Here is a 22,287-nt window from a genome sequence, read left to right as displayed (position 1 = left end):
ACATTACCTGGATGATTTTTGTGCACGGGGCCCGCGGATTCTCCTCGCTGTGGTTTCCTGCTGTTCTCGCTGCGTGCCTTGTTGGGGCATTTTGGCGTCCCTGTGGCCGAGGATAAGACGGAGGGGCCCCTCTCCTGTTTGTCTTTTTTAGGTATCGAGATCGATACGGTCGCGGGGGGCTTGCCGGCTGCCTCAGGACAAAGTTGCGAAGCTTCGGGAGTCCATTGCGCAGTGCTCGGAACGGCGTAAGGTGACATTTCGGGAGGCTCAATCCCTCCTAGGTCTGTTGAACTTTGCCTGTCGGGTGATTCCCATGGGCAGGGTTTTTGGTCGGAAGTTGACAGTTTCGACCTGCAGTTGTTTACGGATGCGGCGGGCTCATCGGGGTTTGGTTGTTATCTGGACGGGGCTTGGTGCGCGGCCTCTTGGCCCGAGTCTTGGTCGAGGGAGGGGCTGACCGGCGACCTGTTGTTGCTGGAGTTTTTTTCCATCATGGTAGCCTTGGAGGTTTGGGGAGAGCGACTTCGCGATCACAGTATTCTCTTCCGCTGCGATAACTTAGGGGTTGTGCACGCGGTTAACAACCAAAGAGCTAAGGCCCTCCGGGTCCTTCGGGTGTTGTCGCGGCTCGTGCTAACCTGTTTGCGCTGCAATATTCTGTTTCGGGCGCAACACGTCCCCGGGGTAGATAATAAGATCGCCGATGCATTGTCCAGGGGGCAGTGGGATAGGTTCCGTTTGTTGGCCCCGGAGGCTGATTCGGTAGGTTTGCCCTGCCCTTCTTATGTTTGGCAGGTCATCATGGCGGATTGGAAGGGCTAGCAGAGCTGTCTTTGGCTCTATCCACTCTCGCTGGATACCGTCGGGCCTGGAAGGAGTGGGAAGACTTTTCCCGTGACCAAGGGCCTAGAGGTAAGAGGGGTCAGAGCTTGTTTCTAGACTTCGTTTGGCAACTCTTCGTAACGGGGAGATCGAGGGCCGTGGTGTCTCGATACCTCGCCGGGATATCCTTTTATTCTAAATTGAAGGGTATGCCGGATTTTACGAAGGGTTTCCTGCTGGTGAGGGCGCTTAGAGGTTGGGCGCGCTCGGCACCGGTGCCTCCTGATGGCCGGCGCCCTATTGATGCGTCCCTGCTTTCTTCCCTCTTAGGGGCGGTGGCGGGGGTGGCGGACTCCCGTTTTGAAGCGCTCCTGTTTTGGCTGGCTTTTTCCATGGCGCGTTCAGGGTTTCTGAGCTGGTTGCGGCTTCTAAGAAGTCCGAGGCCATGATGCGGCGCGCGGATGTTGTCGTGGGTGGGGGGTCCGTGCTGTGCAGGCTGCGCCGCTCCAAGACTGATCAGATGGGTAGAGGTCATTGGATCACTTTGGCATCATCGGGTGGTGGGGACTGTTGACCGGTGGCATTGGCTGGTCGGTATGCGGAGGTCAGGCCCTCGTCTGAGGGGTCTTGGCTGCTGCATTACGATGGGTCGCCATTGACGAAGTACCAATTTACATGGATGATGCGGCGCTGCCTGTCCAGTTTGGGCCTCTCACCTAGGGACTTTGGTTCACATTCCTTTAGAATCGGGGCCGCCACTTCCGCAGCATCTGCAGGGCGCGCTGTGGACGAAATTAAGGCTTTGGGCCGCTGGAAGTCGGCGGCTTATAAGCGTTACATTCGGCCCGTTGTTGCGTAAGCGAGTTTGTTTCTACTAACATGTTGTTCGTTTACTGTGTTGTGTGTTCAGTTCAGTGTGGTCGTGCTGTATTGTTTGTCTCCCCTGTCCTCCCTACTCGGATGGCTAGCTACTCGCCACTGCTGGCAGTGGGGGTCTGGAGTGCTTCGCGATTTTTTACCTGAACTGACGAACTGATTTGGCTTAATTCATTCAATTCGGCTAATTGGTATCTAATTCCAAGTTCCTCAGCAGGTTTTTACGTTTCACCTCCAGCCGAGTTATCCTGTGTTTCCCTACACACACCCCCCCCCCCCAACTCTACCCCCCCCCCCTTTTTATTATTTTGCTTTTCCTTTTGTTTCTTTCTGTTGCTTCGATTGGCCTGAAGCTTGTCCAAGAGGAAAGTTATAGTCCTCTATTAAATTTTTCTTTTTGGCAGATCCTCGTTCTGGTAGTTGGTTCCTGTTCTGGGCTGGGTTTGGTTTTACCTCACATATTCACATTTGTTTATCTGTTTTTCCCCTTATAGGTTGGCGGGAGGATGTGTGTGGTGTGTGGGTGATTGGTCATTCCTATGTTTATTGGGCAGCCGAATTTCTGGCTGCGGAAGGGGCTCCTTGCTTTGTTGGATCGAATGACGTACGGTGGATAGGTGTGGCGGTTTGGCATCCCCAAACTGTTGGTGATTCACTTAGGAGGGAACGACCTGGGTAAGAGGAAGGCAGTGAATCTTCGATTGGCCATTATTCAGGATTTGCAAGTGATTACGGGCGCTTGGCCAGGCTGTAGGCTTATCTGGTCTTGTATAGTGCCGCGGTTGTGTTGGCGTGGAGTGGTGGATTGTCGGGCGATCGATGTGGCTCGCCGGAAGGTGAATGCTGCGGTTGCTAAGTTTGTGGTGGCCCATGGCGGTGCGGTAGTTTGGCACCAGCGGATCAAGTTCCGGTACTTCTACTTGTTTAGACCTGATGGGGTGCACTTGACAGGACAGGGACTATCTATATTTCTGGAGGATCTGTTTTCGGTGGTTGGTTCGGTAGGTTAGGGGTATGGTGGCGGTGCGTAGTTTCTGTGGAACAGAACTTCGCTGTTGGCGGGAAAGAACGGCAAGTTAACATTTGTTGTATTAAAGAGTGGATTGGAGGTCGTTTGGTGTTTGATTTTTAGGTGCGCTCTCTTTCGCTGACTGGTTTTACATCTGCTGGACCGCCTTCTCGGGTGGCAGCCTCATCACCTTCACGGGTGGGTAGTCAGGATGGAGGTTGAGCGGATACCTATTGTTTGTTGGAAGGTTTACGTCAGTTTTTTATGAGATAGTTTGTTCATGGGATAGGGTTGTTTTAGCCGTTCTTTCTGGCCACCATACTTTAGTTTAATTATTCACAGTTAATGGTTCACTTAAATAAATAGCTAACATTTTCTGCCAAATTCAAGTCTCCGTGTCTTTATTTATTATAAATAAGTGTTAAGATGTTATGGTTTATGTTACGGACAATCCTCAGACTATGTGAGGTTTAAACTTTACGGGACATTCCACCTTCTTAAAATGGCTGCGGACCAGAAGTAGCTTGCATCCTAATCCTCCGAATCGCTACGAGATCCAAACTTCTGTTAATAGTTTTCAACCTTATTTTATGTCATTATATACTGTCCAGGGTGCTCTATATAATCCAATTAGAGTCCAGCGTAAAACTTCAGTGTTTAAGTAAGGGCAAATATCCAGTTTGGATGCCATCTTTAGTATGGTATTCAAAGACCTCCAATACGAAGGTGCAATCTCATATTATTCAATATGATCATAGGGGGCCAGTGTATTCAATTTCAATATCCATCTGGGACAATTTGTTCTGGAGATCACCCCCTCTGTCCCCTAATTTGACATGTTCTATAGATTTAAAGCTTAACAAAATGGAATCTGAGTTATGAAATAATTTAAAGTTCTTAGGGATTGAATGATTGACAGTTTAATTTCTAATGGCCCTAACATGTTCCTCTATGTGTAGCTTCAGTAAGTTTTTCATTTTTCCTACGTATCTGAGCCAGCAGGGGCATTCTAGCATGTAAATAACCGATTTGCTATTGCTTTTGCACAAATTGGCACATATTACAATGGCCACATTTAAAAAAATCCTGTGCATTTATTTGCAAAGATTGTATTTTTCTCTTACGTCCTAGAGGATGCTGGGGTCCATATTAGTACCATGGGGTATAGACGGGTCGACCAGGAGCCATTGGCACTTTAAGAGTTTAATAGTGTGGGCTGGCTCCTCCCTCTATGCCCCTCCTACCAGACTCAGTTTAGAAAATGTGCCCGGAGGAGCCGGTCTACTGAGCTTCTTTAGAAAAACTTACATTTTTTCTTTTCAGAGTTTTACAGGGAGGCTGCTGGCGACAGCCTCCGTGCAGCGTGGGACTGAGGGGTGGGGGGGGGAGCAGTGTCCGCCCTGCGGTGTCTTGAGCCACTGCTCCCGCTGACTGAACATTTGGCTTCAGAGGGGTCTGATCGCGCCCCGCCACAGGGGAACGCTCGCCCCGGCAGCTGGCCGCCACCCCCTCAGGAGCTGAAGAGGTGGCGAGTGAGTCACTATCCCCCCTTGCAAGCGGGGGGACAGTGTGAAGCAGGAGGCCTTAGGGTAAGGAGCGCGGTCTCACCCACGCTTCGTGATGGCTCAGCAGTACTGCGAGCGGCGCTGGGAGGGGCGCCCTGGGCCAGCGCAGAACTCTACACTGTCCACTGCAAGTCTGTCGGGGTCTGCGGATCCAGGCCAGCGAAACTCCTCTGGCCAGTATAATCTGTCGGTGAGCGGGAAGACAGCGCCATTGAGTGGGCGGAGCTTCTCCTCAGAGCGGACCCTGCTGAGTTCAGTGCCATTTTCTCCTGCCTGCACTTGCTACAAGTGGAACCAGGTCCCTCCAGAGCAATCTCCAGCTGTCTGTACGGTACCAAGGGGGTTGTAGAAGGGGGGGAGGGCTGTGTACAGGCAGTGTTACCTATTAAGGGGCACAGCCAGCGCTGGTAAGGTACTCCCTATACCTTTGATAGCGCTGTGTGTGGGTTGGCTCCAATCTCTGTGTCTCTCTGCCATTCTTGGGGGGAAACTCTGTCTTCATAATACCCTGTGTGTTTGTGGGGTGTTTGAGTGTGTGTGCAACATGTCTAGGGACACTGTTTCATATGCTGCAGAGGATTTGTCTTCCCAGGAAGACTCCATTCCATGTAATCAGGATTGCACTGTTTTAGCACAGATCCCAGCTAGAGAGCCAGAATGGTTAGTCTCTCTGAGGGGGACTATTTATCAGATTTCTGATAGAGTTGCTAGGACTGAGCATGCCACTCAAGTCCTCCAGTCCTCTATGATTGTATGGTCTGATACTGCCTCCTCGGGGTCCCCTGCGGTACATTCTCACAAACGTGCACTTGCAATTATGCAGGATGACACGGACACCGACTCTGATGCTGCAGACGGTGATGGGGATGTGTCGAGGGGGACAGCATCACTTGCCAAGGAGGTGCAGTTGATAATTGAGGCTGTTAGGGATGTTTTACACATTTCGGACACAGCTCCGGAACAGGTGGAGGAGGCCTTCTTCACAGATCATAAGAAGCCCCCCCTCACTTTCCCGGTATCCAAAGAATTGAATGCTATCTTTGTAAAGGCATGGGAAACTCCGGAAAAGAAATTCCAGATTCCCAAGAGGGTCTTGGTGGCTTTTCCCTTCCCAGAGGAAGAAAGAGATGGGAGTCCCCGCAGATAGTTGACGCCTCTGTTTCCATGCTGTCCAAACAGGTGGTATTATCGGTCCCGGGATCTACCGCATTAAAGGACCCGGCAGATCGCAAGGTGGATGCTACGCTGAAATCCATTTACACGGCTTCAGAGGCTATATTGAGGCCTACTATAGCCTGTGCTTGGATTGCTAAAGCTATTGCCAGGTGGTCAATCACTCTGCAGGAGGAATCGACTACGTTGGACAAAGGTGACGTTGATTTATTTTTACGTAATATTCAGGACTCTGCAGGGTTCCTGGTGGATTCCATGAAGGACCTGGATTCCATGGCTGCGTGGATCTCCTCCATGTCCATCTCGGCTCGCAGAGGTCTCTGGCTGCGCAACTGGACTGCGGACGCGGAATCCAGGAAGTGTGTGGAAGGCCTACCCTACAAAGGTCAGGCTGTCTTTGGGGAGGCGCTGGATGCGTGGATTGCCACGGCTACCACGGTAAGTCTCCTTTTCTCCCCTCAGCTGCACCAGCTACGAAGAAGCCCTTTTCATCTACCATTTCACAGTCCTTTTCGGCCCGCGAGGCCTAGAAAGAATAAGCCTTCGAACACCTTCTTCAGAGGTGGTCGTGCCAAAGGAAAGAAACCTCCTCCCGCAGGTTCCCAGACCCAGAAGCCCGCTTCTGATACCCCTAAGTCCTCGGCATGATGGTGGACAGTTAGGCCTGGAGGAAGGTCAGGTGGGGGCAAGACTCCAGCAGTTCAGCCACGTCTGGGTGTCGTCGGGTCTGGACCCCTGGGTTCTGGATATAGTGTCCAGAGGGTACAGACTGGAGTTTCAAGATCCCCCGCCTCACCGTTTCTTCAAGTCAGGCTTGCCAGCGCTGCTGGCAGACAGGACAATTCTTCTGGAGGCCATCAGAAAATTGGTGGTGTCAGAGGTCATTGTTCCGGTCCCACTTCAGCAGCGGAACAAGGGTTATTATTCGAACCTTTTTGTGGTACCGAAACCGGATGGTTCGGTACGGCCTATTCTAAACTTAAAATCTTTGAACCCTTATCTCAAGGAGTTCAAATTCAAGATGGAATCTCTGAGAGCTGTCATCTCAGGACTGTCGTAGGGGGAGTTCCTTTGTATCACAAAGTTTTTTGTGATAGTCATATATACTGTTAACAGTGAATTATGAACATCGTTATTATATGAAAATGGTTAGTACTTAAATATATAATGAACATCTAGGAAAAATCCACTTTCCCCATTTTCTATCTAATTTTATTGAACTGCTCCGGACCACTATCCCCTCTTAGTGTATTAAATAAACATAATGAATTCATCCTTTATATGATATGGTTCTTTCAGATTTTACCTGTGGGAACAACACTACCGTTAATTCGTTTTTTTACCCCATAGAGCTCTTCCAGTATCTACTGGTATGTATATAATTAACACCTTAGAATATGATCACCATGGCATGTTTCATATAAATGTTCATACTATCTATATATCCACTGTTTAGATATGAACCCCTCATGAAGTCCTTTGGGACGAAACGCGTTGGGTTGGTTCAGATGTGAGAACATCAGGCATCCTTTAAGAGACATCATTGGATGAAATAATCTGTTTATATTATGAATTCTACAAAACTGAAGTCTGTATTTTAAATGTGTTTGCCGTTTGACACTAATGCAGCATTTTATATTTACTGTAATGTGTTGTTCAATGGTAATATGTGAATAAACTGAATGCTTTTAGTAAACTGTGGTCAAAATTTGGAAGAGAATTCTTATCTAAAGATATTATCTATCTAGCTCCCTCAGTCATTTTCTGTTTCTTGTATCCTATCTTTGTACTCCAGCTAACAGAGAGTACGTCTTAAGGTAGAGCTTCTATACAGCGCAGAATTAGGTCTACACCACATCCATTATATATATATATATATATATATATACATATATTTGTGTCATTATTTCAGTGGGGGGACCAAAATGTGGGATTTTGAATTTTGGATAAGGGATACTCAACCTGTATATGTAAAGAGGATTATGGAAAAACAAAAAGTAATCAGGAAAAAAAATTGTTAAAAATGTTACAGGACAATGAAAGTATTGTTACAAAACAAGCCGACAAGGTGTGTGTGTGTGTGTGTGTGTGTGTGTGTGTGGGGGGGGGGGGGGGGGGGGGTAATTTTTTTTTTCAATAGAGAGGCTTGTGAGAAAGAATCCAGGAGACTAGCAGTAGACCACAAGTCTTATAGACCATTACAAAAAAGATCCAATGGAAGAATTTGTATCAGAACTCAGAGACCTCCTGGTCTCAGCTCTACATAAAGAAGTGATCACAAGGAAAGAATATCAATATCTAATTCAAAATAAATACATACAAAAAAGACAGCACTGATTGGAGATAAGGGTATGTATGGCAAGTGCATATGTGTATTTTTAACATATTAACCATAGTAAAAAAATATATATTTGTACCCTTATCTCCAACCAGCGCTGTCTATTTGTATGTATTGATTTGGTCCATTTTCAGGGAACAGTATTGCCCTGTGTAGATGGCAGCAGATTGGAGATTAGTACACTGACCGTAAGGGATTCTGGAAAGCAAATCCAGAGGCGTAGACATATATACTGTATATATTTCTATTGATATAAAGGAGGAATCACTTTCACACACATTTATATATATTTTTTATATTACCATAGTATCTGTGGGCGCAGAATTAATTTTTTGTTGTTGTATGTAATTCAAAATAACCCTACAATACTCATTTTCTATTACCTGCCAAAGCTGTATAAAAGTTTGGAGAACCTGCCAGGTACGCTGATTCTGGCGGGTATAGTCTCCCTCACTGGCATTTTCTTAAAACTGTACATTGTTGCACTCAAATTGTTTGTTAAAGATTCTACTTCAGTTCTGCAAAAACATAAAAATATACAATGGCAAAAAGACTTTGCATGGGCCACGATTGATGCGCAATCTCACTATACTTCTATTGAGCACAAAAAGGGTATAGAATACACCAAAAAATGTTTAAATAATGATGGGAATCTTAATATTACATAAGAATTTTATTGTGGATCTTATTGATTTTTTCCTCACACACAATTATTTTAAATATTTGGATGATTTTTATCTACAGATTATGTGGTACGGCCATGGGCAGTTATTTGCACCTGAGTTCGCAAATTTGCATATGGAGTGTTGGGACAAATTCATTTATAGTAATAATCCATTTTATATGAATTTTTATATGTATATAAGGTTTACTGATGATATATTAATAATTTGGAAGGGGTACAAGATATTTTTAACACATTTTTATCATATATCACCACTAATGATTATAATTTATCTTTTACATCCACATTTGATGCAATAAAATAGAATACTCCTCAACATTGTGGATTTCAATAGCTATCTGCATTTCCAAAGTGGACATGCAGATCATTGGAAACGTAATATCCCCCACTCCCAATGTAGCTGCATCAAATTAAACTGTAGTAAAGACACAACTTTAAAAGGAACAATTAGAGTTTTATACAAATTGGTTTAAGAAAAGACAATATTCTTCTAAATTAATTGACCAAGGCCTTCTTAAGACCTACAATACAGAATTTATTACAATATGAAAAGAGAGAGAAAATAGAGGTAGGTCTTAGTTTCATTACTGCATATAATGACCAAGAAAAGAAAGAAGTCCTTCAATAAACATTAGGATATATTAAAAATCGATCCCATACTTAAATAAGGTATTACCAGACAGACCACAAATTATTTCTAAAAAGAATAGAAGTCTGAAAGACATACTGGCACCCAGTATGCTAAAACCTATAGTTTAAGAGAAAAATAAAATCTGGGCAAATAAATGCATGGTATTTTTTTTAAAAGTGGTCATTGTAATATGTGCCAATTTGTACAAAAGAACCCGAAATCCTTTGAAAATACTACTGGGACTAGAAGTATATAATTAAAGATTTCATAAATTGCAATAGCAAATATGTTATTGAAATGCTAGAATGCCCCTGCAGGCTCAAATATGTAGGAAGAACAAAATGTTTACTGAAGCTACGCATAGAGGAACATGTTAGGGCCATTAGAAATGAAACTGACAATCATTTAGTCCCTAAGCATTTTAAATGATTTCATTTTTTAAGGTTTAAAGCTATAGAACATGTCAAATTAGGGGACAGAAGGGGTGATCTTCAGAACAAATTGTCCCAGAGGAAGATGTTCTGGATATTTAAATTGAATACACTGGCCCCCTGTGGTCATAATGAATCATATGAGTTTGCACCTTTTTATGATATACTGTGATATAATCCATTTACAATAATAATTGGGCTATCTACTCTTTTAATGTTTCTTATTCTTTTCTCAATCGCTTTTTTAATTATTATAATCTATATACAGGTTGAGTATCCCTTATCCAAAATGCTTGGGACCAGAGGTATTTTGGATATCGGATTTTTCCGTATTTTGGAATAATTGCATACCATAATGAGATATCATGGCGATGAGACCTAAGTCTAAGCACAGAATGCATTTATGTTTCATATACACTTTATACACACAGCCTGATGGTAATTTTAGCTAATATTTTTTATAACTTTGTGCATTAAACAAAGTGTGTGTACATTCACACAATTCATTTATGTTTCATGTACACCTTATACACACAGCCTTAAGGACAATTAATTAGAGATGAGCGGGTTCGGTTCCTCGGAATCCGAACCCCCCCGAACTTCAGCCTTTTTACATGGGTCCGAGGCAGACTCGGATCTTCCCGCCTTGCTTGGCTAACCCGAGCGCGCCCGAACGTCATCATCCCGCTGTCGGATTCTCGCGAGGCTCGTATTCTATCGCGAGACTCGGATTCTATATAAGGAGCCGCGCGTCGCCGCCATTTTCACACGTGCATTGAGATTGATAGGGAGAGGACGTGGCTGGCGTCCTCTCCATTAGAATAGATAGACACACTTGAGTTGATTACTTAGTAATTTTGGGGAGCATTAGGAGTACTCAGAGTGCAGAGTTTTGCTGATAGTTAGTTACTAGTGACTGACCACCACCAGTTTTATTTATTATTTAATATAATCCGTTCTCTGCCTGAAAAAAACCGATACACAGTCACATACCATATCTGTGCTCAGCCTCAGTGTGCTGCATGATAATATCATCTATGTATATCTGACTGTGCTGAGTGCTCACTGCTCACACAGCTGAATTGTGGGGGAGACTAGGGTGCAGTTATAGCAGGAGTACAGTGCACACTTTTGCTGCCAGTGTGACTGACCAGTGACCACCAGTATATTGTCTGCCTGAAAAAGTTAAACACTCCTGTGGTGTTTTTTTTTTTTATTCTATAAACGCATTCTGCTGACAGTGTCCAGCAGGTCCGTCATTCATTATATTATATAAATATTTACCTGCAGTAGTGTTATATATTTTTTGTTCATCTCTATCATCTTTATCATCTCTATATTAGCAGACGCAGTACGGTAGTCCACGGCTGTAGCTACATCTGTGTCGTCAGTGCTCGTCCATAATTGTATACCTACCTGTGGTGGGGTTTTTTTTTCTATCTTCTTCATACTAGTAGTTTAGGAGGCTGCTGACAGTGTCCAGCAGGTCCGTCATTATATTATATATACCTGCAGTAGTGATATATATATATTTTTTATATCATTATCATCTCTATACTAGCAGACGCAGTACGGTAGTCCACGGCTGTAGCTACCTCTGTGTCGTCAGTGCTCGTCCATAATTGTATACCTACCTGTGGTGGGTTTTTTTTTCTATCTTCTTCATACTAGTAGTTTAGGAGTCTGCTGACAGTGTCCAGCAGGTCCGTCATTATATTATATATACCTGCAGTAGTGATATATATATATTTTTTATATCATTATCATCTCTATACTAGCAGACGCAGTACGGTAGTCCACGGCTGTAGCTACCTCTGTGTCGTCAGTGCTCGTCCATAATTGTATACCTACCTGTGGTGGGGTTTTTTTTTCTATCTTCTTCATACTAGTAGTTTAGGAGTCTGCTGACAGTGTCAAGCAGGTCCGTCATTATATTATATATACCTGCAGTAGTGATATATATATATTTTTTATATCATTATCATCTCTATACTAGCAGACGCAGTACGGTAGTCCACGGCTGTAGCTACCTCTGTGTCGTCAGTCACTCGTCATCCATAAGTATACTAGTATCCATCCATCTCCATTGTTTACCTGAGGTGCCTTTTAGTTGTGCCTATTAAAATATGGAGAACAAAAATGTTGAGGTTCCAAAAATAGGGAAAGATCAAGATCCACTTCCACCTCGTGCTGAAGCTGCTGCCACTAGTCATGGCCGAGACGATGAAATTCCATCAACGTCGTCTGCCAAGGCCGATGCCCAATGTCATAGTACAGAGCATGTAAAATCCAAAACACAAAACATCAGTAAAAAAAGGACTCAAAAATCTAAAATAAAATCGTCGGAGGAGAAGCGTAAACTTGCCAATATGCCATTTACCACACGGAGTGGCAAGGAACGGCTGAGGCCCTGGCCTATGTTCATGGCTAGTGGTTCAGCTTCACATGAGGATGGAAGCACTCAGCCTCTCGCTAGAAAAATGAAAAGACTTAAGCTGGCGAAAGCACAGCAAAGAACTGTGCGTTCTTCGAAATCACAAATCCACAAGGAGAGTCCAATTGTGTCGGTTGCGATGCCTGACCTTCCCAACACTGGACGTGAAGAGCATGCGCCTTCCACCATTTGCACGCCCCCTGCAAGTGCTGGAAGGAGCACCCGCAGTCCAGTTCCTGATAGTCAGATTGAAGATGTCAGTGTTGAAGTACACCAGGATGAGGAGGATATGGGTGTTGCTGGCGCTGGGGAGGAAATTGACCAGGAGGATTCTGATGGTGAGGTGGTTTGTTTAAGTGAGGCACCCAGGGAGACACCTGTTGCCCGTGGAAGGAATATGGCCGTTGACATGCCAGGTGAAAATACCAAAAAAATCAGCTCTTCGGTGTGGAGGTATTTCACCAGAAATGCGGACAACAGGTGTCAAGCCGTGTGTTCCCTTTGTCAAGCTGTAATAAGTAGGGGTAAGGACGTTAACCACCTCGGAACATCCTCCCTTATACGTCACCTGCAGCGCATTCATCATAAGTCAGTGACAAGTTCAAAAACTTTGGGCGACAGCGGAAGCAGTCCACTGACCAGTAAATCCCTTCCTCTTGTAACCAAGCTCACGCAAACCACCCCACCAACTCCCTCAGTGTCAATTTCCTCCTTCCCCAGGAATGCCAATAGTCCTGCAGGCCATGTCACTGGCAATTCTGACGAGTCATCTCCTGCCTGGGATTCCTCCGATGCATCCTTGAGTGTAACGCCTACTGCTGCTGGCGCTGCTGTTGTTGCTGCTGGGAGTCGATGGTCATCCCAGAGGGGAAGTCGTAAGACCACTTTTACTACTTCCACCAAGCAATTGACTGTCCAACAGTCCTTTGCGAGGAAGATGAAATATCACAGCAGTCATCCTGCTGCAAAGCGGATAACTGAGGCCTTGGCATCCTGGGCGGTGAGAAACGTGGTTCCGGTATCCATCATTACTGCAGAGCCAACTATAGACTTGATTGAGGTACTGTGTCCCCGGTACCAAATACCATCTAGGTTCCATTTCTCTAGGCAGGCGATACCGAAAATGTACACAGACCTCAGAAAAAGACTCACCAGTGTCCTAAAAAATGCAGTTGTACCCAATGTCCACTTAACCACGGACATGTGGACAAGTGGAGCAGGGCAGACTCAGGACTATATGACTGTGACAGCCCACTGGGTAGATGTATGGACTCCCGCCGCAAGAACAGCAGCGGCGGCACCAGTAGCAGCATCTCGCAAACGCCAACTCTTTCCTAGGCAGGCTACGCTTTGTATCACCGCTTTCCAGAATACGCACACAGCTAAAAACCTCTTACGGCAACTGAGGAAGATCATCGCAGAATGGCTTACCCCAATTGGACTCTCCTGTGGATTTGTGGCATCGGACAACGCCAGCAATATTGTGTGTGCATTAAATATGGGCAAATTCCAGCACGTCCCATGTTTTGCACATACCTTGAATTTGGTGGTGCAGAATTATTTAAAAAACGAGAGGGGCGTGCAAGAGATGCTGTCGGTGGCCAGAAGAATTGCGGGACACTTTCGGCGTACAGGCACCACGTACAGAAGACTGGAGCAACACCAAAAACGCCTGAACCTGCCCTGCCATCATCTGAAGCAAGAAGTGGTAACGAGGTGGAATTCAACCCTCTATATGCTTCAGAGGTTGGAGGAGCAGCAAAAGGCCATTCAAGCCTATACAACTGACCACGATATAGGAGGTGGAATGCACCTGTCTCAAGTGCAGTGGAGAATGATTTCAACGTTGTGCAAGGTTCTGAACCCTTTTGAACTTGCCACACGTGAAGTCAGTTCAGACACTGCCAGCCTGAGTCAGGTCATTCCCCTCATCAGGCTTTTGCAGAAGAAGCTGGAGACATTGAAGGAGGAGCTAACACTGAGCGATTCCGCTAGGCATGTGGGACTTGTGGATGGAGCCCTTAATTCGCTTAACAAGGATTCACGGGTGGTCAATCTGTTGAAATCAGAGCACTACATTTTGGCCACCGTGCTCGATCCTAGATTTAAAACCTACGTTGTATCTCTCTTTCCGGCAGACACAAGTCTGCAGGGGTTCAAAGAACTGCTGGTGAGAAAATTGTCAAGTCAAGCGGAACGCGACCTGTCAACATCTCCTCCTTCACATTCTCCCGCAACTGGGGGTGCGAGGAAAAGGTTCAGAATTCCGAGCCCACCCGCTGGCGGTGATGCAGGGCAGTCTGGAGCGACTGCTGATGCTGACATCTGGTCCGGACTGAAGGACCTGACAACGATTACGGACATGTCGTCTACTGTCACTGCATATGATTCTCTCACCATTGAAAGAATGGTGGAGGATCATATGAGTGACCGCATCCAAGTAGGCACGTCAGACAGTCCGTACGTATACTGGCAGGAAAAAGAGGCAATTTGGAGGCCCTTGCACAAACTGGCTTTATTCTACCTAAGTTGCCCTCCCACAAGTGTGTACTCCGAAAGAGTGTTTAGTGCCGCCGCTCACCTTGTCAGCAATCGGCGTACGAGGTTACTTCCAGAAAATGTGGAGAAGATGATGTTCATTAAAATGAATTATAATCAATTCCTCCATGGAGACATTCACCAGCAGCAATTGCCTCCACAAAGTACACAGGGAGCTGTGATGGTGGATTCCAGTGGGGACGAATTGATAATCTGTGAGGAGGGGGATGTACACGGTGATGAATCGGAGGATGATGATGAGGTGGACATCTTGCCTCTGTAGAGCCAGTTTGTGCAAGGAGAGATTAATTGCTTCTTTTTTGGTGGGGGTCCAAACCAACCCGTCATTTCAGTCACAGTCGTGTGGCAGACCCTGTCACTGAAATGATGGGTTGGTTAAAGTGTGCATGTCCTGTTTATACAACATAAGGGTGGGTGGGAGGGCCCAAGGACAATTCCATCTTGCACCTCTTTTTTCTTTCATTTTTCTTTGCGTCATGTGCTGTTTGGGGAGTGTTTTTTGGAAGGGCCATCCTGCGTGACACTGCAGTGCCACTCCTAGATGGGCCAGGTGTTTGTGTCGGCCACTAGGGTCGCTTATCTTAGTCACACAGCTACCTCATTGCGCCTCATTTTTTTCTTCTTTGCGTCATGTGCTGTTTGGGGAGTATTTTTTGGAAGGGCCATCCTGCGTGACACTGCAGTGCCACTCCTAGATGGGCCAGGTGTTTGTGTCGGCCACTAGGGTCACTTATCTTAGTCACACAGCTACCTCATTGCGCCTCATTTTTTTCTTCTTTGCGTCATGTGCTGTTTGGGGAGTATTTTTTGGAAGGGCCATCCGGCCTGACACTGCAGTGCCACTCCTAGATGGGCCAGGTGTTTGTGTCGGCCACTAGGGTCGCTTAGCTTACTCACACAGCTACCTCATTGCGCCTCTTTTTTTCTTTGCGTCATGTGCTGTTTGGGGAGTGTTTTTTGGAAGGGCCATACTGCGTGACACTGCAGTGCCACTCCTAGATGGGCCAGGTGTTTGTGTCGGCCACTAGGGTCGCTGAGCTTAGTCACACAGCTACCTCATTGCGCCTCTTTTTTTCTTTGCGTCATGTGCTGTTTGGGGAGTGTTTTTTGGAAGGGCCATCCTGCGTGACACTGCAGTGCCACTCCTAGATGGGCCAGGTGTTTGTGTCGGCCACCTGGGTCGCTGAGCTTAGTCATCCAGCGACCTCGGTGCAAATTTTAGGACTAAAAATAATATTGTGAGGTGTGAGGTGTTCAGAATAGACTGAAAATTAGTGGAAATTATGGTTATTGAGGTTAATAATACTTTGGGATCAAAATGACCCCCAAATTCTATGATTTAAGCTGTTTTTTAGGGTTTTTTGAAAAAAACACCCGAATCCAAAACACACCCGAATCCGACAAAAAAAATTCGGTGAGGTTTTGCCAAAACGCGTTCGAACCCAAAACACGGCCACGGAACCGAACCCAAAACCAAAACACAAAACCCGAAAAATTTCCGGTGCACATCTCTACAATACAATATTTTTAATAACTTTGTGTATTAAACAAAGTTTGTGTACATTGAGCCATCAGAAAACAAAGGTTTCACTATCTCACTCTCACTCAACAAAGTCCGTATTTCGGAATATTCCGTATTTCGGAATATTTGGATATGGGATACTCAACCTGTATAATGTAATGTTATTTTATTGAGTTATTTTGATTTTTGTGTTTTTCTGTCATATTGGAGGTCTTTGAATACCATACTAAAGATGGCACCCAAACTGGATATTTTCCCTTACTTAAAGACTCAAGTATTACGCTTGACTATAATCGGATTATATAGAGCTCCCTGGACAGTTTATGCTGACATAAAATAAGGTTGAAAACCATTAACAGAAGTTTGGATCTCGTAGCGATTCGGAGGTTTAGGTTATGCTATGGAACAAGCTACTTCCAGTTTACAGCCATTTTAAGAAGGTCAGATGTCCGGCAAAGTTAATACTTCATGGGAAAGCAGCACTTCCGTTCCACGGCCATCTTTTGAGTGGCGGTCTTACTGTATATTAAACAAATACTACAGAGCGCCACACTTCCACCTGATAGGCCATAGTGGGGTGGGATTCCGGTGCAACTTTCATCTAATGTTTATATTCTGTACATCATGTGATTTATTAATATGGTGTTTTATGTATTTCACTAATCGCTGTTCTGAGAGCTTTTTATTATGTATATTTTGTAAAAGGCTAAAACAAACAGGATGTTTTGCCTTATTACAGTAAATATTACCTCTTACTTGGGGCATTAAATCAATAGCTATAGAGTATTTGGTTGCTGGAAATGAGGTAATTTCCTATGTGGAACAGCTTGTCCCATCTGCTTCCTCTTAATCATTAGGTAAGGTATATAAGGGACACTCAGGCTGACTGGTAAAACATCCTGCTGATGAAGTCCTAGATACTTAATGGGACAAATCGTGTTAAGGGACTCCTTGTGCTGCTTCCTTCTCAAGGATTACTGATTGATTCTCCATCAGATAAGCTCCATGTTTTTAACTTAAATGTATGTTTGGATATATCACAATTAAAATGTTTTTTTATACCTTCATTTAATATCTACATCATCTGTTTCTCCATGGTCCGGTGTTGCTACAACTGAGCATTGAAGTCACAAAGACCGCTGTTCACTGTGCAAGTTATGATGAAAGCATTTTAAGAATTTGGATATATTGCACTAGGAGGCACTTGTTTGTCATTACTAATTACAGATTAGCACTACCAGTGTGAGTTACTGGAATGGATAACTGAGCTGTCACTGGAACCTTACAAAAGTGCACTGTCTTTCAAATAAAAAGGACGTAATATATATGTCTTTATGTTTTTACATTTAATGCACTTTGTTTTCACATTTTGTGTTTGTGCCAAAGTCACAATTTTTTATTTATATAAATATATACTGTATATACCCACATAAACCATTAGGTTAATATACTGTATACTTGTTTGTAATTCTGGCTCTGATACCAGCCACTGCCTCCTCAGCAACTGACCTCACCACACGTCACTGATACATAGGCATAGTTATTGCAGAGATGCTAGGGAGTATGTTGTTTAGTAGTGGCAAATTGGGGGGAGGTATGTACAGGCAGAGAATGGCTGATGGTAGGGAGGATGTGATTTACTTTTATTTCAGGGAAAAAATCCCACCGGACGAAATGCATTGGGGACACGCCCACCTTGCACATCATATTTAACTTTGCATTTTATACAATCTTGATTGTAACAGTATTTTTCAATCTATTTTGTGAGTAATAAAACGGTGCCTTTTTACCTAGCACAGTCTCACTCGTCTCTGTCACAAACCCCCTCACCCACAATTATTCTCACTAGGAAACAACAGGACTGCAGGACCAATAGAGATATGGAAAAGACTGGATGAGTAATATACTGTACCAACATACTCTGTATACTAAAATCCACATTGAGTTCCTGATACTGTGTTGTGATTACACATCAAAGGCCTATGCTGGAGACTTTGGATCCTTTTAAAGAACACCCTACCTACAGATTGCCAAGTCTCGCAACTTCAAGCCATTGGGACTATATAAAAACATACTACCTACAGAATACATATATGGATGTATTAAGACTTAAAAGGACATTGACCTCCGTGGTTTTACGTAGTAAAACAATACAACCATTTTATACTGAAGGCATTTTCTCTTACAAAGACCTGATGATAAACAAAACACATTATCAATAAAAATTGAAATAGTGTAAATTCCTGGCGCAAAGTTATCAGCCCAATCTAAATCCTCAACAGATCTGTCCAAATAACAGATCAAGGAAATATTCAAAAGAAAAAGAAGGAAGGATAGATCAAAGGCGATAACACAATCTTTAAAATTGGATATACATCACAAATGCTGTGGTCCCTTCTGGTAATCGGTCTATGGAAAATCTCTCAATGTCCAGATGTTACACATGAAAAAAAGGGAGAAAATACAGTATATGGGTAGTATTGCTTAAAACACAAAAAAACTAAAAAAACACACGGCCTCAGAGTGTCCAGAAAAAGAGGCCTAGGTGCCAGAAAACCAATTTGATAGAAGACAGGGATAGTATCTCGCCACCACTCCACAGGTGTTTTGGACGTACCAAAACTCACATAGAACCCACTACCTGGTTTCACCAACGACGTTTCGACCTCCCTGGTCTTTTTCAAGGCACCTTGAAAAAGACCAGGGAGGTCGAAACGTCGTTGGTGAAACCAGGTAGTGATTTTTTACATTGAGTTTTCATCGTCCTTTTGTTTTTTCTATGGAATACCATTTTTTTGAAGTATGCTTTACATGCCAGTATTGACATAAAACCGGATTATGCCAATTTCTGTCTATGACATCTGACCTGCATGTTTTCTGTACAAATCAGAAGGTGGACAATACATAGAAAAACATTTTATTTTTATGAACTTTTAATAAAAACTTTATGGAATTGTCGTGGATGTTATCCTGATTTGAAAGATACCTTTATACGTGGGAACCATCCCCCTCCAAAAGTGAGTGGGGTACGTTTATTGGAAAAAAATCCTCTCTTGCCTTATGACACGGTTGATACAGTGTTTAAAGATACCTTTATACACCTGTCTGCATCTATTTCTATGTGAGTTTTGGTACGTCCAAAACACCTGTGGAGTGGTGGCGAGATACTATCCCTGTCTTCTATCAAATTGGTTTTCTGGCACCTAGGCCTCTTTTTCTGGACACTCTGAGGCCGTGTGTTTTTTTAGTTTTTTTGTGTTTTAAGCAATACTACCCATATACTGTATTTTCTCCCTTTTTTTCATGTGTAACATCTGGACATTGAGAGATTTTCCATAGACCGATTACCAGAAGGGACCACAGCATTTGTGATGTATATCCAATTTTAAAAACACATTATCAGTACCCCAGAGCGCACCAGAATGTATGTATTTTCCAGCTGGTGGGATAACAGATATTTTTATTTTTTGGAGCAGCTAAGTGTGGGGCTTAAGAATTTTATATCTGACACTTTGGAATCGGTACAAACTAATTATATGAACAATACTCAATGCTTAAAGACACAAGTAATACCCACCCCTTCTAGTTAGTAACTGAAGAGATATGGCATCTGTTTACAAGCAACAAGACAAGCAGCTGACTGACCTATGCAAGCAATGAGGTCTAGCCTGGTTGGACCATTCTAAGGAGAGACTGATCCGTGAACTAGTGGAATACAATACAGAGCATCAAGGTGAATAAAGGTCAGCATAAGATTAGAGTTTATCTACCATAGTTGCTATGGTAATAGGAGATGGGTTTGGTGCCAGACAGTTATTTTCTGTGGAGACTAATGGCACAAATATGGATTCTGTTTTGAACCTTTTTCTGGAATCTACAAACATATAGGACCTATGAGTGCTGCCGCAAAATTGGACCTGATCCATCAGTTCCAGGAGAGTTCCGGGACACGAGAGTAGAGAGACCGAGTAGAGCGCCAGGCAGAGAGAGAGTTACATCTACAGATGGCACAGCTCCAAAGGAGGAATGATATCACAAAGCACAGTGAACCCAGGGAGGTAATATCTGATGTATTTCCCTACTATATATCCCAGAGATATATTGCCAAAACTTTAAGGGGGGTATCCAATTACACACGGTGCTATCCAATTTCTGGAGAAAACTGGGTTTCTCTAACGTCCTTGAGGATGCTGGGACTCCGTAAGGACCATGGGGAATAGACGGGCTCCGCAGGAGATAGGGCACTTTAAGAAAGCTTTGGATTCTGGGTGTGCACTGGCTCCTCCCTCTATGCCCCTCCTCCAGACCTCAGTTTTACACTGTGCCCAGAGCGAGATGGGTGCACTGCAGAGAGCTCTCTGAGTTCTCTGCCTAGAAAGCATTTTTGTTTGGATTTTTTCTACATTTTTACAGGGAGCACTGCTGGCAACAGGCTCCCTGCATCGAGGGACTGAGGAGAGAGGGGCAGACCTTCTTGTCTAAGATAGGCTCTGCTTCCTCGGCTACTGGACACCATTAGCTCCAGAGGGGGTGAACGCAGGTTCTTACTGGGCATCCACCCCCAGAGCCGCGCCGCCGTTCTCCTCACAGAGCCAGAAGAAACAAAGTCAGAAGACGTCTCAGGCGGCAGAAGCCTTCAGAGCTTCACTGAGGTAACGCACAGCATCGCAGCTGTGCGTCATTGCTCCCATACACCTCACATACTCCGGTCACTGTAAGGGTGCAGGGCGCGGGGGGGCGCCCTGGGCAGCAATAAAACACCTCTCTTATGGCAAAAGTCTATATACATGTACAGGTGGGCATTGCATGCCATATATATATATATATATATATATGTAAGACATGCCCAAAGAGACATTAGTCTACTGGGTTCTAGAGTCAACGCTATGTCGATTTCTGCTAGACTTGTCCTGGGGAACATGCAATGGACAGGTGATGCCGACTAAAAGAGGCATGTGGAGGGTTTACCTCACAAGGCTGAGGAATTGTGTGGAGAAGGGCTCTCGGACCTAGTCTCCACAGCTATAGCTGGTAATTCTGATCTTTTGCCTTATATTCCCTCACAGACTAAGAAAGCACGACATTATCAAATGCAGTCCTTTCGGTCGCAGAATATCAAGAAAGTATGAGGAGCGTCCTTTCTTACCAGAGGTAAGGGCACGGGGCACAGCTAGTTCCCAGGAACAGAAGTCCTCCCCGGCCTCTACTACATCTACAGCAGGATGCGGGAGCTCCGCTAAGGGAGTCCGTCCAAGGGAGAGCACGTCTTCGACTCTTCAGCCACATCTGAGTTCACTCACAGGTGGATCCCGGGGCAATAAAAAAATTGTTCTCAGGGTTACAAAGGAATTCAAAAGGTGCCTCCTCGCCGGTTTTCCTTATCGGACCTACCGGCTTCTCCCCCAGAAGGGGAGTTATATTAAATACAATTCACACATTGTATCTCCAACAGGTGGTGCTCAAGGTTCTCCTCCTGCAACAAGGAGGGGGCTATTACTCAACCTTGGCTGTAGTCCCGAATACGTACGGTTCGGTCAGACCTATTTAAATTTAAAACCTCTGAACCTATACTGGAAAAGGTTCAAATTTAAAGTGGAATCGCTCAGAGCGTTCATGGCCAGCCTGGAAAGGGGGGATTTGATGGTGTATCTAGACATAAAGGCTGCATACCTTCATGTTCCCATTTATCCACCCCATCAGGCGTACCTGAGAATTGCGGTACAGTATTGTCATTACCAATTTCAGGGTAATTGGCGGAAATGATGGTGCTCCTACGCAAGCAAGGAGTCACAGTTATCCCATGCTTGGACGATCTCCTATAAGGCGAGATCAAAAGAGCAGTTGTTGAACAGCGTGTCACTTTCGCTGAAGGTGTCACAGCAACACGGCTAGTTTCTCAATATCGCGAAGTCACGGTTGGTTCCTATGACTAGTCTGCCCTTCTTGGGTATGATTCTGGATACGGACCAGAAAGAGGTTTACCTTCAGATAGTGAGGGCCCAGGAACTCATGACTCTGGTCAGGAACTTACTGAAACCAAGACAGGTGTCGGCATCACTGCACCCGAGTCCGGGGAAAATCATTCCATTCGGCAGGTTCCATGCGAGGTCTTTCAAATGGGACCTACTGGACAAGTGGTCCGGGTCACATCTACAGATTCATCAGTTGATCACCCTCTCCCCCAGGGCCAGGGTATCTGTCCTGTGGTGGCTGCAGGGTGCTCACCTTCTATAGGGCTGCAG

Source organism: Pseudophryne corroboree, chromosome 2, assembly GCF_028390025.1.
Source record: "Pseudophryne corroboree isolate aPseCor3 chromosome 2, aPseCor3.hap2, whole genome shotgun sequence".
Lineage (NCBI taxonomy): Eukaryota > Metazoa > Chordata > Amphibia > Anura > Myobatrachidae > Pseudophryne > Pseudophryne corroboree.
This window is presented reverse-complemented; position numbering follows the sequence as displayed.